We start from the raw sequence: 6,071 nt of genomic DNA, 5'->3' as shown, positions 1-6,071 counted from the left end.
TGGAGCTTAGCAGTAATATAAGACAATAGCACAAAAGGGATCTCAGGAATGTGCCACAAAAGTGAAAGTGCAGAGAGAGGAATGCTATGCAGTGAGGCGATAAGTAACAGTGTCGCGGTGGAGGGAGCTGCTCGCTGATAATGCAGCCATTAAGGCAACTTGTTCAGCTTCATCTAAAACCATTAAAGGCACTTTATCTAACATTAGACTGTTAAATTCATTATTGTTATCTGAGAAAAGAGGAGGCAAAGATTTCCCTGAAAGATGGCGTGCAGAAAGTTAACAGATTTAGTTTGTCTTTTGAACCCAAAAAATGTGATGCAATGTCACTTTGCTGCAACAATTAATTAGCATTTACGGTACAACTGCAACTGCAGACATACATCAGTCAAAATAAAGCACATTTAATGGCAGAATAACAGTTCAGGGCAGTATAGTGCGAGTATAAGATTAGTACAACTCTGTTCTTATGTAACTATGAGTCATTCTCATTATCCCATGTCAACAAGTACGATATTACTTGCATACCCAGAGTAATATTAGCCTCCAGTCAGAGTTGATACACAGACCTAACACTACAACACAATAAGGTGGAGGTATTCAGGCTATTTTCAGAGTCATGCCACAAAGCTGCCAAGGCAGATAGGCACGCAGGAGGCAAACAAGCAGCAGATTATGTTCTGAGAACTCCTGTGACTATCGTGATGTAAAATGAAGTGGGATTAAAGGGTAAAACCCCTCAATTTAGGTAATCCAATATGTCATTCTTTCAGTCTGGGAAAGTCCATGAAGAATCAACGAAACCAGACCTGCATTAAAGCCAAATGCTTTTAGGCTTTTACAGCCATTTACTGCCATATGTATTCTTTTCCTCCTTTGCTTTGATGCGTGGGATGAAGCACAGTTGTCTTTGTCCCATACAAATAAAAACAAGATGAATCAGGAGGCAATGCACAAAGAAACGAAACTTAGCCAATAATAATAATAATAAATATTTCAGTTACTAAAACGTCCAATTAAATACATACTGTTTTCATACTTAATTAAAAATAAAGGAAATCTGAGTCTAATATCCATAATGCCTTTCAAGGGTGTTGCTTGAGTGGCACTGAACAGTTCTAAAGAGTTTCAGAGTGAGAGATGGAGGATAAAAGAGTGTCCTTCTTCTATGCTATGTCCTAAATGCATTAGAAACTTCATCCAGTGCATAAATGAGGCTTCAGCAGTCTGGGCTCAGTCAAACAGACCAAGGATTCTGAGATTTGTCCATTATCTCATCGCTTTCCTTTTTGAAATGTAAGTTTTCTTCTTAGATAAACGTTTTCTTTCATATGTTTTTAAAGGTTAGCAAGAGTAGCAAGTTTTACAACAGCGCTGTTTAGGATGATATGACGGGGTTATTCAACATGCTGTCAGATATCGCCAGCATCACAGGGGTAAGCATAAGATGTTACAGTTAAAGGTTTTATACTCTGCAGTTGCATCGCTTGACTTTCATACACGGAGTAAGTTTACGGACAAAAGTATCGGGATGCACAGTCACTTAATCTTTGAGTTGTTTGGGAATCAGAGGAACTCACCCATGTATAAGTTACAGAGCGTGTTCAAGTCCTGCGGTGCATAGAGCATAAAAGTCGCCAATGCTCTGCTGACTCAGTAACTGCAGACCTCATCTGGCATTAACATCAGCACAGAAACTGTGTGCCGGGAGCTTCATGGCATGGGTTTCCATGGCCAAGCAGCTCCTGTAGGTGTAATCTGTAGGTGCCCAGTACTTTTGTCTTTACAGTGCATGTTTAATTACCAATTATTTCGTACTTTAGCTTTTACTTGTTGGTTAGGTTAGGCACTAAAAACAGCTCTTTTGGAAATAAAATATTCTGACTTGTGACAGGGGATCTTCTGCAGCCACATGTGAAGACTGGGAAGCGAGCAATCTGTGTTACCGCTACAACATGGCACAGACAAGTTGTGCTTAATGGCTGGAAACAAAACTGCCGTATCCAACCACCTGCAAATGCAAACAGGCTGGTTTATCATCATGTCAAATAATCAGCTATTGATCAGAATAACTTTGATTATGTTTTTTTGCATAATCGAGCAGCCTTATAAGACACCAATGCCCAAAATCTCTAGTCCCAGTGCCATTTACAGCCCTGCCTGCAGTAGACAAATGCAGCTGGAATCATGACAAGGATAGCGAACTAAAAGCATAAAAAAAGTCTGCAGACACATTCCAATCATCTAGATATCATTTTAATCATCCCACACGTGTGAATCTAAATAGAATCACTATATTTTCAGCTTTAGTGTGAACACGGGCCTTGGAGCCACCCTAAATAAACTCCCGGCCGGCCCATGTGACATAAATGCGCGGCATGTCGTCGTGGTCGTGTAGGGTTTCAGGCGCGTGTAACAAATGTGCAGCATCGCGTCCAAGAGTGTGATTTAATTAAAGATTCCTTTGCCCTGTGCACGGGGTGGGACACGCCTGCTCTCATTAACAGGGATCAGGACAGGAACGTGAAACATGCAACTTTTTTCTCTTGTTTTTTTTTTTTTCTCTCCTTTTAAATGGCGGGCCTCTGAGTTTCTGCTCGCATTTTACTAATAATAACTGCACAAGCTTTCACGACAGAACAAACTACCGGTGTCCCCTGTTGTTACATTAAGGGCCCTGAAAGCCACCATACATGTAAAAAAACAGACAAAAACAAACAAACAAAACAAAAAAACAACGCTTTTTTAGTTACAGGAATATGGATAAAGACACAGCTTGATGCGTCAGTGTGAGGAAGTTACAGGACTGGTGTCCAATTACAGAGTTACATACTTTCTATACAAACACTTTTTATATTTATTGGACACTTTATGGTGACGTTTCATCATACCAATTGTGCCTTCTTATTTGTTTTGTTTTTTTACAGTCTAGAAACCACATTCCAGAGCAAATACCTATGATATTCCTCCCAAGAGGGATGTGTAAGTGAGGAAATCTATCCCTTAAAAAAAAAAAGGGGGGGGGGGAAAGAGAAATGAAAACAGTAAAGGCAAACTGGCAACAAAGATCTGCCTCAGCTTGTTACAAACATTAGTGCAAAATGGAGAGATGAAAAAAATCTGGGGTCTTTCTTCCTGTGTGTATTCAGAGTAAATGCAGCATGTCAAGGGGGGGGTTATTACGCCCCCAAAGAAAAACATTCTCCTGATGATGAAAACATGATTGGGCGACCTGGGCAGCCCAGCCTAACTTTTGCTCCACTGTCACAGTAATTACCCTTGGAGCCCTGTGGCATCAGACCTTGGCGAAAAGACCCCGGGAAAAGAGAGGAGGCACAAATATCAACAAAAGACACATTTTGAGGCAAAAAGGATGCGACCTGGGAGAGCCGAGCTGCCTGTCCATCACTCGGAAGCGTTGTGAATGGCTACAAAAGCCCCCAGAGCGACACTTTGTGGGATTTCGACGTTGCCAAGAGCGAATGCCACATTGCCTTGCCAAGTTTTAGGAGCGAAGACAAGAAAATTCACCCCCCTCAAACACACACACACACATAAAAAAATATCAACAAAACTGGAGCATAAAAAGGCCACATTCACAGCTACACAAAGCCATCGAAGCTGGATGGTATAAGACCAAACAGTGTGTATTATGTAGCACTGCTGCAACAAGGTCCGAGGCCGAGGTGCAAGTAAGATCTCAGCTTTACGTTCTAAGAAAAGAAGCAAACAACTGGGACTCTGGAGGGAAAATTTAGCTGCTCTCTGCTTTAATCTATTATTTCGACTGTCATTCTATCCACTATGCTTTGCCAAGTGAATTAAAGACACTTTAAGAAGCTCATTTTGTATCCCTTTATCTTCTCGTTCCAGAGGCTTTGTGGCAAACGTCACGCATCGCTGCATCAGTAATGTCCTGAAAGGCTATTTGGAAAAGAAATATCCGCTCATCGGATTCACACATCCTCTGCCTGCAAGGCTTTGAAAGTAGAAAGCTGTTTGACTCCCAAAAGAAAGAAAAGGCCAAAAGTCGGATAATTACACGCCTGCTGTTGACATAAAAACTTTTTGATGTGCGTGCATTAATACTACATTTGATATTTAACGGCAAATAGTTATGATTCGCTATTATTAAAGCAAATCTTTCCTTCTGCTTCATATCTGAACAAAAAGTTTATGTAAGATGGATATACAACTCAATTTTGTAAATTATGAGTGTCAAACATAAGGCCCGGGGACCAGAATCAGCCTAGAAAAGACTCCAATCTGGCCCACTGGACAGCTTTGAAAACATGAAGGTGGGCATAAATTTTTGGGATGGATGACCATCATGTATGTCTGACTGTAAGCCAGTGTGTCTCATTCATGCACACAGGCAAATAGTCACGTGCACACTCACAGCCACATCCTAACATTCATCAACTCTAAACGTTCATAACAACGGACCTAATCAGACGTTTATCTTAAAGAACCTAACAAAGGCAAAATGGCTAAAGCTACAGCTATCATACCAGAGCCAGATACAAATCAGCAGCCAGTTATAAGAATAATCATAGAGATGAGTGAAAAAGAGAGAAGGGCTGATATCTTGTTATTGTAGTAACGAGAACATACCCGTCTAGCGAACCCGTTTTGTTATATAACAACAACAATCTTTATTTATAGAGCACATTTAAAAGCCTTGGGCATACCAAAGTGCTTTACATAAAACAATAAAAGGTTCAAACATTGATAACGGATAAATAAAAATAACGAGTTATGTTCATAGATAGAAGCTACCAATAAGAATGACTACAGCACATGGGTAATAGCAAGATAAAAGCTGTACCACCATAATAAAAGACACCAATAGAAAGATAGGAGGGAATTAATACAAGAGGTCAATAGGTCACAGCAACCAAACAAACAAACAAACAAACCAGCAATTAAAAGGTGGAGAAGGCAAGTTTAAAAAGATATGTTTTAAGCTGTGATTTAAAAGAATGAATAGAATCAGATGCCCGGATGCCAATCGGGAGATTGTTCCACAGCACAGGTGCAACAAGAGCAAACGATCGATCACCTCTAGTCTTAAGTCGAGATCTGGGCTGAGCCAGCAGTAACTGTGAAAAATCTACTGCACCTGGTTTTGTTTTGGTGTACAGCAACTCATTCTCATTGAATTAACTGTACTAATTTAAAGAAGCAGAGCACTTTAGAAGATCCTGCAAGCTAAAAAGTTCATTTATTTTATTACGTTATTCAAAATATTATTGGCATTTTGCATTTTGAATAAATTTTCTTTAATGTTTATACTGTCAGTTATAGTTCTTAAAAAATTCCTTCCATATCTCCAACTACCTTAAATTTGTCCTTCCTGCTGAGCATCATAACGATAAAAACCAGGTGTCCCGATACAACCAAACGAACAAACACCAGTTTTCATTGGAAGAGTTCACAAATCCAGGCCTGAAAATGATGTTAGAGATTGCATTAGCCAAATGTTTTCTGCTGTCAATAAAAAAAACTCAAGGCTGTCCGCCACTTTGACAGATTAACATACTGATGGAGGATCTACTGTAACACAAAACACTGATAGAATAGAAATTTATGAATTTGTTACCAGTTATTAACATAACTGGGTGACACATCAGGTTAGGAGTCCGGCCAGTAGCATGCTCACTCTTTCCTGACATTGACAGTTTTGCATTATGAATTTGTTGCCAGGGACAGATCATCAACTCGAAGAACTCCTGACTCTTGGTATTCGTTGCAAAGTTTACTGGGTTGTTGATAAAGATGCAAAGAGACAGAGAGTCATTAAAAGTGCCTCATTTGAGGGGAACAGATTCACTATATCAAGATTCGCAATATGAGATGAGATAGCCTTATTTAGTCCCAGAGACGGGAATTTCACATATCAGGATAAACTTACTGCCTTTGTTATCTTCTGATCTAAATCCTTTGCATAACAACTTGAAGTCGAAGACAATAAATCATTCAGTCCAGATTGTCACATGCTCCATTGAAAGCTTGCAGCATCAGAGTAAAATGTCTGCAAGAGGTTAAATTCCTGTGTGTGCAGGCATTAA

The sequence above is a fragment of the Astatotilapia calliptera genome, chromosome 16 (assembly GCF_900246225.1).
Source record: "Astatotilapia calliptera chromosome 16, fAstCal1.2, whole genome shotgun sequence".
NCBI classification, from domain to species: domain Eukaryota; kingdom Metazoa; phylum Chordata; class Actinopteri; order Cichliformes; family Cichlidae; genus Astatotilapia; species Astatotilapia calliptera.
The sequence above is the reverse complement of the archived record's forward strand: the minus strand, read 5'-3'. Positions refer to the sequence as shown.